The sequence below is a fragment of the Suricata suricatta genome, chromosome 4, assembly GCF_006229205.1.
Source record: "Suricata suricatta isolate VVHF042 chromosome 4, meerkat_22Aug2017_6uvM2_HiC, whole genome shotgun sequence".
Taxonomy (NCBI): domain Eukaryota; kingdom Metazoa; phylum Chordata; class Mammalia; order Carnivora; family Herpestidae; genus Suricata; species Suricata suricatta.
This window is the reverse complement of record NC_043703.1, coordinates 60,738,060-60,749,906: the sequence shown is the minus strand read 5'-3', so window position 1 is coordinate 60,749,906 and position 11,847 is coordinate 60,738,060.

The window sequence follows — 11,847 nt, the reverse complement described above, 5'->3', positions numbered from 1 at the left end:
CCTCGGTATATACCTGAAAGAAATAAAAACAAAAACTTGTATACTAATGCTCACAGCAACATTATTCATAATAGTCAAAAAGTGGAAATGAATGTCCATCAACTGATGAATGGATAAATAAAATGTGTCATATCCATATACTAGACTAGTATTTGACTATTAAAAGAAATGAAGTACTGATAAATTCTACAGCTTGGAACAAAGTGGAACAACTTGGAAGAAGCCAGTCATAGAAGACCACATGTTGTATATGTGGGTTCCATAGATAAGAAAAATCCAGAATAGTGACAGGTCCATTAGCAATTGAAAAGTGAGCAGTGGTTTCCTAGATGTGGAGGTGTGGAGGAAAGTGGTTCAGGAGGAGAGGGTACATGGTATTAATGCTGATGGGTACAAGGCTTCCTTTTTGGATGGTGAAATGTTTCAAAATTGATTGTGGTGATGGCCATGCAAATGAGTATATTAAAAAATAAATTTTGAGTATACTAAAAAATGAATTTTATACTTTAAATAGGGGAACTACATGGTGTGTGAATGGTGTCTCAATAAAACTTTTATGTAAAATAATAATGAAAATCTCAGAAGCCTCCTCAGCTTAGAAGATTAATTCTGTAGACTTTCAGGTGGACCCAGACTCATGTTCCACCAGAACAGTAGAGGACGACAATGGAATGGTCTAGATAACCCCAGGGATAGACAGCAGCTGGAAGAGAATCCAGGGCCAGTTGCTGAATGAATGTGAATTCCCTATACCCCTTCCTTTCTTCAGTTTCACAGTTGGAGATGCTATATGAATGTAGACAAGCAGAGCAATGGCCTTCTTCCCCCCAAGAGAACAGAACAGAACTGGGTCACACCACACATGAAGAGTTCATTTTCCTTGCTCATATCCAATCATATGAGTCCCATCTACCTGGAAGAACCCTCAGGAAAGAGGCCAAAAGGTAGACTGTGTTTGGAGGATGGTGTCCCAAGGAGTCGGAATTGAGGAAGCCAGAGAATGAGCCCATTGATCAACAAATGGTGTGCAAATTGGGAATATTCCAGTGTGGTGTTTGAAGATTTGCCTCAAAAAGGAGTCCTGATGCTTTGAGTTTTTAAAATAAAAAACACTGTCTTCACACAGTATTATTACAAATTCCTTCTAAGACCTAGTGGTTAGTTAATTTTTTTGGTGTAAGATTGTAAGGAAAGACCTCGAAAGTTATATTGCAGCAGAAAATTAGAGACTCATACAGAAATGGAAATTTAAAAAATCTTTCCATTCTTTTTTTTATGTTTATTTTTGAGAGAGAAAGCATGAGCAGGGTAGGGGAAGAAAGAGAAGGGGACAGAGGATCCCAAGCTGGCTCTTCTCTGACAGCAGTGAGCCTGATGCGGGGCTCAAACTCAGAACCATGAGATCATGACCTGAGCTGAAGTCAGACACTCAACCTACTGAGCTGCCCATGGACTCCCTCCTTTCTTTTTTAATTTTCTTTGATTTGATCTTATTTCTTCTCCTTTCTTCCTTTGCCTTTCTTCCCTATTTTTCCCTCCTATTACCCTGCTCTCCCTTCTTTGGTCACCAGGTCTTTCAGTAAGTAGCTGATGAGCATGTCAGAACACGCACTTTGCTCTGTCTTTATTCTGATACCTTCCATGACATCTCACAAGAAACAAGGTTGAAGATAATTCTTGTTATTGGAGTTGAGCCCATCTTCTGTGGTTTAATGCTGTCTCCTTGGTTTGTGAAGCAGGAGAGATGTATCCTAGACCCCCAGCCTAGATAATCTGGCTAGCTGCTTTCCAGACCAATATTCTTTATATCCATATTTCTATTCCTTCTCAGGATTCTCCTCTGAAAATACATCAAGGCATTTCATTCTGCTAGGTCAGAGTCTATAGTAGACCGTACTTTCCAAAGATGGCCACACCATATGTTCTATCCTTATAATGTGATGTTGAGACTTCTCAATAAGAGATGGAGTCTAGGATCCATCCCCTGAGCCTAAGTGGACCTCTTAAACAATTCTACCAATGGAGTATATGACTATGTGACTTCTGAGGCTAGGTCACAAAAGCAATGCTATTTCCATTTGGCTCTTATGCTCCTGGGACAAATACATAGGTGTGCATGAGCCACCATATAAGAAATCTGGCCCTCCAAAACTGCTATGATGGAGAGACAATGTAGAGAGACAACACAGAGAGGAAGCTGCCCGAGAAGTCCCGCTGTTCCAGACCTCCGGGATTTGAGTCTTCCCAGCCGAGGCTCTACAATGTGAATGAGTGAGCCTTCAAATGATTCTAGCCTCCAACCTTCAAACCCACTTATTCCACATAGCATGAGACAGAAAGGAACTCTCCTTGTGCAGACTGAAGATTTGTGAGCAAAACAAATGCTATTGTTTTTTAAGCCGGTAGGTTTTCTTTACAGGGGCTTCCTGGAACAGAATGTATTACTATGGTGTCTTCCCTGTTACCCTCAGGCAGAAGCTGCCCCCCAGGGCTTCGATAGATCAGAGAGAAGGTTAAGTTAGCTCCTCTGAAGTGCCTTCCAGGGTGGCATCCAAGGGACTAGATATCTTTCTCCTTAGATGTCTCCAGCCAGAGGTGCCATGTGCCCACAAAATGGAAAGATCCAGATCGTATTCGGGGCCTTTTCTATTTCTGTAAAAGGCAAAACCATCCACAGTGGATGAATTTTTGAAACATACCATTGAATTAAAAATACATATAAGGATAAAGAGTACATACGGTATGACATCATTTTTATAAAGCTCAAAACCAACAAAACAAAATAACATTTTATGGATATTAACAGGTAGGGTAAAATTCTGAGAAAAAGGCAAGAAAACAGTCAATGCAAAAAAATGTAGAGCAGGGGATGAGATCAGGCACATGGGTGTGATTGTAAGTGGTAAGTGGTAGGCTCAAGGGTGTTTATTTGACTATTATATTTCATAACTTACACATACATTACCTATGTTCCTGTGTGTGTGTGTGTCTGTGTATGTGTGTGTGTAAAATAATGCATTGCAAAAGAACATGATTAAAAAATGGTTGTTAGGTTAATGAATGTTTCCAATTTTATTTATTTTTTTAATCTTTTTTTTCAATTTTATTTTGAGAGGGAGAAAACTCGAGCAAGCAGGGGAGAGGGGCAAAGAAAGAGAGAGAGACTGAGAGAGAATGGCAAGCAGGTTCCACACTCAGTACAGAGCACGTGAGGCTTGATCTCAGAACTGTGAGATCATGACCTGAACAGAAATGAAGAGTACGACGCTCAACCAGCTGAGCCACCCTGGTGTCCCTGAATGTTTCCAACTGTAAAAAACAAAACACGGCATCACCCAGTGAGCTGCTCAGTCCTCCCCTTAGTACATGTTATGTCTCATGATTATTTATGTGCTCTCTTGCCCCATTTACATGGGCTCTGTCCCATTTCCAGGCCTGTTCCCTGTCCCCAGCACCCTTGCTGCAATCTCCTAAACTGGCTCCCTGTTCATTTCTTCCTCCCACCATTCCCACTGTTTGTCCAGTGGGCCTTCTTAAAACAACTCTAATCCCATTTTTCACAGCTCAGTTGCCTTCAGTGACTCCTCCTGGTCCTTTTATTAAAACCCAGAGGCTGACTTTCTTAACCTGGCATTCAAGGCCCCTACAGTCCAGTTGATTAATGCTTGGTAGGCTCCAGCCAAACCTGCTATTTCCCATTCATGCCTCAGATCCCCCATCTTGGTGTCTTTGTCTTGTGGTTGTCCTGGCCTCTTTCCTATGTCTCCACATTTCAATCCTTGAAAATCTAGTTCCAACATCTCCACTGTCATGAGGCCTTTCCTGACCCACACCTGGAACAGACATGCACACAGCTCTTTCCATGTCTTAGCTCTGCTAGGGCTCTAGGTATTATCATATGGGGTAGCCATCACTTTTTGTCTTGCAAGATGAATCTGTTGGGTCTGTTCACTTCCCCTGTGGGGCGATGGGTTTCTTTAGGATGCAACCCATATCTGATTCAGTGTGTGTGTGTGTGTGTGTGTGTGTGTGTGTGTCCTGACAACTCCTTACACATAGCAAACATTCAATATTTTTAGAATGTCTATATTACAAAATGAATGAGTTCCACATTAAGATGTCTCCTAGGCAAAATTATAAAGTGGAGAAAACTTGTCTTTGGTGTCTCCAGTCTGCCTATCCCATGGTCCTCCCCTGCTAGGAGCTATGCCTCCCCACACAGTTACCCAGTAACTTCACACCTACTTCTCCAACCAGAACCTAGTTTTGGAAAAAGACCTGATGAATTCATATACACTACTGTATAAACTACTGCTTTTTTCCTGAGAAGTGTTTCTTTTGTTGACAGAAGACACAATCAAAGAATATTTCTATCCTGGGTTGAATAGTGTCTCCCCAAATTCATGTCCCCCCAGAATCTCAAACTGTGACCTTATTTGGAGATAGGGTCCTTGTAGCTGTAATTGTTACAATGAAGTGATACTGGATTGAGGTGGGTCCTAAATCCAATAACTGGTGTCCTGATTAGAAGTCCATAAGAGATACAGAGACAGAGGGAAGACAGCCAGGTGGAGCAGACATGGCAGTGAGGCAGCTACAAGCCAAGGAACACCATGGAGTGCCGAAGACCACCAAAACCCAGGACAGGGCAAGTAAGGATTCTTCCTTAGAGCCTTCAGAGAGATAACAGTCCTGGCAACACATTGATTTCCGACTCCCAGCCTCCAGAACTCTGGGGGAAGGCATGTCTGCTGTGCTGAGCCACGCAGGTGCTCAGGTCCTTGCTAACCCAGGAAACCAAACCAACATCTGAAATGCTAGCTTCTCAGGCACCACTTCACCACCTAATCCTGGGAGAAGAGCTCAGTGCCCCAGGAGAGACCGACACCACCTGTCCTACCTGTCCCAACTGCGGGGCTCGGCAGGGAAAATAAGGAGCAAGACCGAGATGTGGGTGAACTTTCGGTCATCACATGACTGATACCTTGTAAAAACGTGAGGACCAGTGATCCAACCTCTTTCCACAGTGGGTGTGTTCAGCTGCCTGCTGGGTGAGCGGAGACCAAAGTCAAGAGCAGAGTTGTGAATACGTGAACTAATGCAGTGGCTCTCAAACTTCTGGGGTCATCGATCCCTTTGAGAACATGATATGATCTAAGGACCCTCTCCCAAGAAATACATGCACATACTAACATTTGCAAAAAGTTTCAGAAGCTTCACAGATTCTCTGCAGTAAGAGCCTTTGATCATCTAATACAGCAACAATGTGGCTAAAGTTAAACTTACAGAAGATATGCACTTCCAACAATGGTGAGTAGTTTTGTGTCTGTACACACGCGTTTAAGGCAGGGTAGGAGTACACAAAGTCCATGGCATCAGATAGATCTTGAGTCACATGCCAGCACTCCCCTTCACTAAGAAATTTCCTAAACTCTCTCAGGAGCAGGTGTCTTGTCTGGAAAATGAGGGATAGTAACATCCACCTCCCAGAGCTACTGCGAGCATGAAATGAAGTACTGTAATGTCAGTTACAGACTCCACACTGCCCTGGACCGCCCCTTCATAGGGCTTCTCTCCCTTGTAATCATTTAAATAAGCAGTTGTTCACTCGCTGTTGCTCCCGAGGGATTATCAGCTTTGGGAGAGCTCTATTCACAACTGTAGTCCCAGGAGCTCTATAATTGTTGACAGGATTGCTGTTTTGCTCAGCACAGTGCCTGGTGCATGGTATAGGCTTAATAGATAATGGCTCCTCTTAACAGCCAACTCGAACTGATAAAAACAGGGAAGAATAGCTAGTCAACGAAAGGCTATCTACCAAGACCTTCAACCTCAGAGACATACTGAGAAAATAAGTGGAAGAGGAACAAATGCTGTGTCCTCTGTTGCTATCCCCAAGCGAAGAGGTAGGGGCTTCGGAGATTCAGATCTACCCCTCCCACAGTCTACCAGGAAATGAGATTCTTCCCCTAGCTTGGGTCCACACAGCAGCTTTTGAAATTCGACATGATCTGCGTGTTTGAATGAACAAGACACCAACTGCTGAGTGGGAGGCAATATGATCTGTGGCGAGAAGCCTAGCCCTTGCCCAAAAAGGTGTTAGTTTTGATCTCCTTCAAGTATGATCAAGGTGGGTGAAGTGGTGGCTGGTGGGAAGGCTGGGTGAGGTGTGGGTTGTCTGAGTCAGTGCTGGCCAGGTTCCCCTTGGGAAATTCCCATGGGGAGGGGAGCGGGTGCCAGTTATCAGCTGGGAAATTAACCAGGTGTGACTTCAAGATCAATGGGGAGATTATACTCTGCCTGTGGAAAAGCCTGGGTCTAATTAATGGATAGGACAGTGGGGTGGAAGTGAGATCTTGTATTTGGAATGAAGTCCTTCACCTTGGCCCACTCAGTCTCCAAATGATATTATTTCCTACCTCTCTAGCTCATAAGGGTACTCTTAGAATAAATAAAATGATAAACACACACTTTGAAAAACTGGAAAAGTACTTACAAAGTAGACAAATGAAAAATTTTATAAAATAATTGAGTGGATTTTCATAGTGTGGTACTTTCATAAGCAAAAAAGATGATCATAAAAGTACTACTGAAAAATCTTCATGCGTGGCATTATGATTATGAATATGATTATTTGCCTCCACTTTGCACCAAGGTACAGATTCCCTAATTTTAGAAACTAGACCCCCCAGCCAAGGAGTAGGATCCTTGGGTAACCCCTGTGGCCTGCAGATCCAAAGGAGCAAACAAATGTAAGAGGCCAACCTAAGGATAAAAAGATGTCTTAAGCTTCCTCCCATATTCTCATCTCTAAAATAAACACACATTTCAAATTCTCAACCGAGGTCCTAAACACAGACTGGTAAATACACCTGCATAAAAGGATTAAAGGGTAGAAGTTCAGGGTGATATGGGACCCCATGAAAGAAATCTAATGACAAGGACTCATTCCTTTCAGAACAAACTTCTCCCACAACACAGCTCCTGCCTTCTAGTCGAGTGAGTGACTGCTGCGACCCAAGACAAAGCACTGTTTCTCAAAACAGGAAAAGGAACAGCTTCTAATTAGTAACGATTTTCATTCGACCAGACATCAACTCTGCACTAGTTAGTTTCTAACCCTATACCCTGTGTTATTTCTAGCCCAGTTTATAAATGAGAGTGAGTGGGCACAGATGACATATCTGGTCATTCTCCTTGTGAAAGGTGGCCCAGGGTTTGAACAAGGCTTCTATAGGCTCACCCTTCCTTCAGCCACCATCTCTCACAGGGAAACCCAGTGCCTTGGAGAATGAACATAATCAGATGGGGTCCAGCCGAGCATTTTTGCAGGCTGGGCTATTGTCTCTTCTCTAAACTAGGACACTTACACTGCCAGAGGTCCAATATTGAACTAGACAATCCGGTATTTTATCTTCTATCCAGTAAGATGAAAATTGAAAACCAAACATGAAAAAAAAAGTATTTTAACTTTTTATTGTGGAAAATTTCAAACACTCCCACAAATCAAGAAAGTGGTAGAATTTAAATCCCTTGTTCCATGACCCAGATCCAACTACTATGGACATTTTGCTATCACTGTGTTATCGAGACCTTTTACTTTCTGGAGTATTTTAAGCCATTCCCAGACCTTATACTATCTTATCTGTAACTATTGATCCTAATATATAAAGACTCAAACTTAACATGACAACAGATCCATCACCACTCTTAAGAAAAGCAATCATAATTCCTTAATATTGTTTCTTAATGTATTTGATTTTCCTCAATTGTCTCTGAAACGTCTCTTTCAGTTAAGTTACTGAATTCAGTCCCCACTTTGCAAAAATCTGGTTGTTTATGTCCTATACCATTTCTTTTTTGGAAAAAAAAATGTCATAAGTAAGAAAACACTATAGGCAGGCGGTCAAAGACGTCCCTTCAGCGATGAACTCAGGCAGCGAGAACGCAGGCATTATCCAGGCAGTGTACTTCGTGTGAGTTGAAATCATTCCAGTATTATGAACTGATTCCCATCTCCACTGCAGGCTCAGGGTGGATTTTCATTGTAACGAACAATGCGTGGACGGATGAGGGAAACAGAATGTGCGTGGAACGGGTGAGAAGTGAACTTTGCGACTGCCTCAAGAGTCCATGTGGTTGCTTTGAAGTAAAAGAAGTGTTTCTTAAAAATAAATAAATGAATAAATTTATGCAGCACTAACAATAACTGCAAACTCTGAGCTGAAATATGCAAATACTTTATAAAGAGTAAGTTTGAACCTCTCCTTCTTTTAGAAAACAAGGCGTGTGGTGAAGTCATTTTGTGTTTTGTAATTAACACAAGAGAAAATAAGTAACAGGTAAACAACATTTCACTCCCTCTGGGTCTCAGTTTCTTTAGCTTCAAAATGGGTGGTGCTGAACGATGGGGGTGATGATCCCTACAGGGCTCCTTCCGTTGATCATTGGTGGCGGATGCTGTGGTGTGCCATGACACACTCCCTTCAAGACTCGGACACTCATTCCCCAGGTTGCCTGCAGCCTTCACTGCTACTGATTCACATCTGAGTCCCTCCCCAGAATCCACTCTTGGCCCAAATTCGTATCTCTTTTCTAGGAGCTGCCAACAACCATTGACTAGGTGATGAGGAAGGTATTAAGGCCCAGGCCACACCCCTCAACAGAGAAAAGTCTAAAGAGCCATCCTCTTTTAGGATGACCTAGAGTTCTGTTGCAACTGCAGCACAGTCCAGCATCTCCTTCTGTCCAGTCCCACCCCCCCCCACTTATTTCTAACAGGTAATCTCCGAAGAAGTGTTCCCCAATAAACCTCCCTGACAGTTTCAGAGTCCATTTCATAGAAATTGACCTCCTTAACCCCAAGGTTGACGGCTGAAGTGCAACTGGTAACAGAAAGTAAGGGGCTCCCTTGTGAATACAGTTCTGAGGCCACAAAAGCTGAGAAAACCACACTCAGACCAAGTTAGCAGCCCAAATTCCTCAAGGGTCAGATTATTTTCACCATCCTGTGCAGTTAAAACTCTCATCCACAGTCGTGAACCCAGAAAGAGCGGTTAGCAAAACTACTGGAAGATGATAAAGGCGACAGTATTTCCATGTAATAATCACCACAGCAGTCAGGGTGAGCTTGTAAAATCAAAGTCAGGTCACATGACTCCTATGCTCAAAACCCTCCGGCGGAAGCCATTCTTCCCATCTCACTCAAAATATAATCTCAAATTCCTACCTTGGATTCTAAGACCTAATAGACTGTCTCTCTGACCTCATAAACACCACTCTTTCCCTCACTTGCTCTGCAACAACTAACCCTGGCTCTTGGTATTGCCAGAACATTCCAAGCCCACTCCTGCCCCAAGGCTTTTGCCTTTGCAGTTCCTTCCGCCTGAAGTGCTCTCCCCTGCAAAAAGCTCCACTCTCACTTCCTTTAGGTCTTCCACTAAATCCCTCCCCTGCCTTCCTGCCTCTTCCATAAAAGCTTCTTCTAAATAGGTTATGCATCTCCAAAAACACAAAATCTTTCCAAGTATTACTGAGGCACTTACATAGTTTTAAGGAAAATGCTTTTCAGAACCTCCGGTTCCACCTACATCCTTTCCTAAACTGTTCAACTTGAGTTTGACCAGGACAAAGTATCTTACAAATTCCCTCTACTCACCTCCTCCTTCATAATAAATATTCCTCCCACTTTACAAAAGAAATATTTACCTCTCCCTCATCCCAAATCTAATAATGATGCATTGTCCACGCAAAACCTCCAGGGTGTCTGGGGAAGATCTACTTGAAATGTTGAGTTTACGTTTGGGAAAGTGCATGATGCTAGCAAGTCAAGTATTTTCTAAATCATTGCTTTCAACAAAATGGAAGGAGTTCCTGATAGTTCTTCACTCTAGATACCTAAAAATAATTTTTGATGAAAGATCACCAAGTAATTTTTGGCATTTAACTCAGGAGTTCAGAGAATTGAGAGACATGGCTCTAACAGAACCCTTCCACTCCTATCTACTTATGTCTGCAAATAAGATTTCTTAGCAATTACATCTATAAAAATAAAAAATAGTAACAGAATTGATGGTGACTTATGTACCAACCAGGCAATAAGTCATATTCAACCATGGGTATTTGAACTAATTATGATTTTAAAAGGAGAACAAAGTCTATTTTATTACAAGATATATTTATAATAAAAAGTTTGCTTATTACCTATAAGAAAGTATTAAGATTTTTAAGCATAAAAATATGTTACATTAAGATAAAATTCTGAGATGAAAATATAAGTTCAAAGAGAAAAGAAATGATGTAATATTCCAACAGTTAAAAATGAGCTTATTTATGTAGTTTTAAAATGGATAATGGTAGATATCAAATTAACATATTTAGATTTCAATAGATATGTTTTTTTTGAAATTTTATTTTTTTTTACTTTATAAAGTTTCATATTTTTTAACATATGCAATTATTTTCCATCATTTACACTACAGTAGTTACAATGACACTCCAAACAGAAAAGCAAAGTAAAAAATCAAAACACCAACTTCTGTTTCATGTAATTAGACTTATACAGAAATTAGAAGGTTAAGTAACAACTAGTTAATCACCTAATTTCACAGCTAATAGATATGTTTTTAAGGTGAAATAATTAATTTTTCAACAAAAGTAGTACCTTCCCCAGTATGCAGGAAGTTATATTCTTTATAACTACTAATGATAATATTTAGAAATCCACTTAAAAGTGGTAAGAATCAACACTACCAACTCCATTGACATTAAAAGGAATAAAGGAACATTATATAATAATCTATGCCCACAAATTGATAACTTAGATGAAAAGGACCAATTCTTTAGAACATACAAGCTAACAAAACTCACACAAAGAGAAATAAATAATCTCAATCCATTTAAAAAACTGAATCAATAATCAATAAGCACGAGGCCCAAATGTTTCCCTGGTATTTTCTACCTAATATTTAAGAAATAAATTATTTCAATTCTCTACAATGTCCTCCAGAAAATAGAAGCAGAGGGAATACTTCCTAACTCATTCTATGAGGCCAAGATTACCTTAATGCTAAAACCAGATAAATATATTACAAGAAAAGAAAAACAGAGACCAATACCTCTCATGAACATAAGCACCAAGTATTAGAAAATCAAATACAACAATGTATAAAAGGAATTATACAGCACAACTAAGTAGGGTTTCTTCTACACATGTAAGTCAGTTTCAACATTCAAAAATCAGTCCATGTAATCTACCACATCAAAAGACTAAAGACCAAATATATGTTTTTATCAATTGATGGAGAAAAAGCATTTGACAAAATCCAACACTCAACTCTCAGCAAAGGAGGAATAGAGAGAAATTTCCTCAACTTGATAAAAAGCATCTACAAAAATCCTGCAGCTATTTAATGGTGAGAAACTGGATTCTTTCCCCCTAAAATTGGGGACAAGGTGGGAATGAAGCATACAGATTATGAAATAGGAAACAGAACTTTGTTTGCAGATGACATGATTGTCCATTTAGAAAAACCCCAAAGAATTGATAAAAATCTCTTAGAACTAATAATTGAATATAGCAAGTTTGCAGGACATAAGCTTAATGTAGATAGTCCATTGATGGCAGTGGCTGGGTGGCTCAGTCAGTTAAGCATCTGACTATTGGTTTCAGCTCAGGTCATGATTTCAAGGTTCATGGGATCAAGTTCCATATCAAGCTCTATGCTGACAATACAGACCTTACTTGGGATTCTCTTTCACTCCTTCTCTCTGCCCCTCACCCACTCTAAACATACAAACAAACAAACAAGCAAACAAATAAACATTAAAAAAAGAAAAGTCAATTGT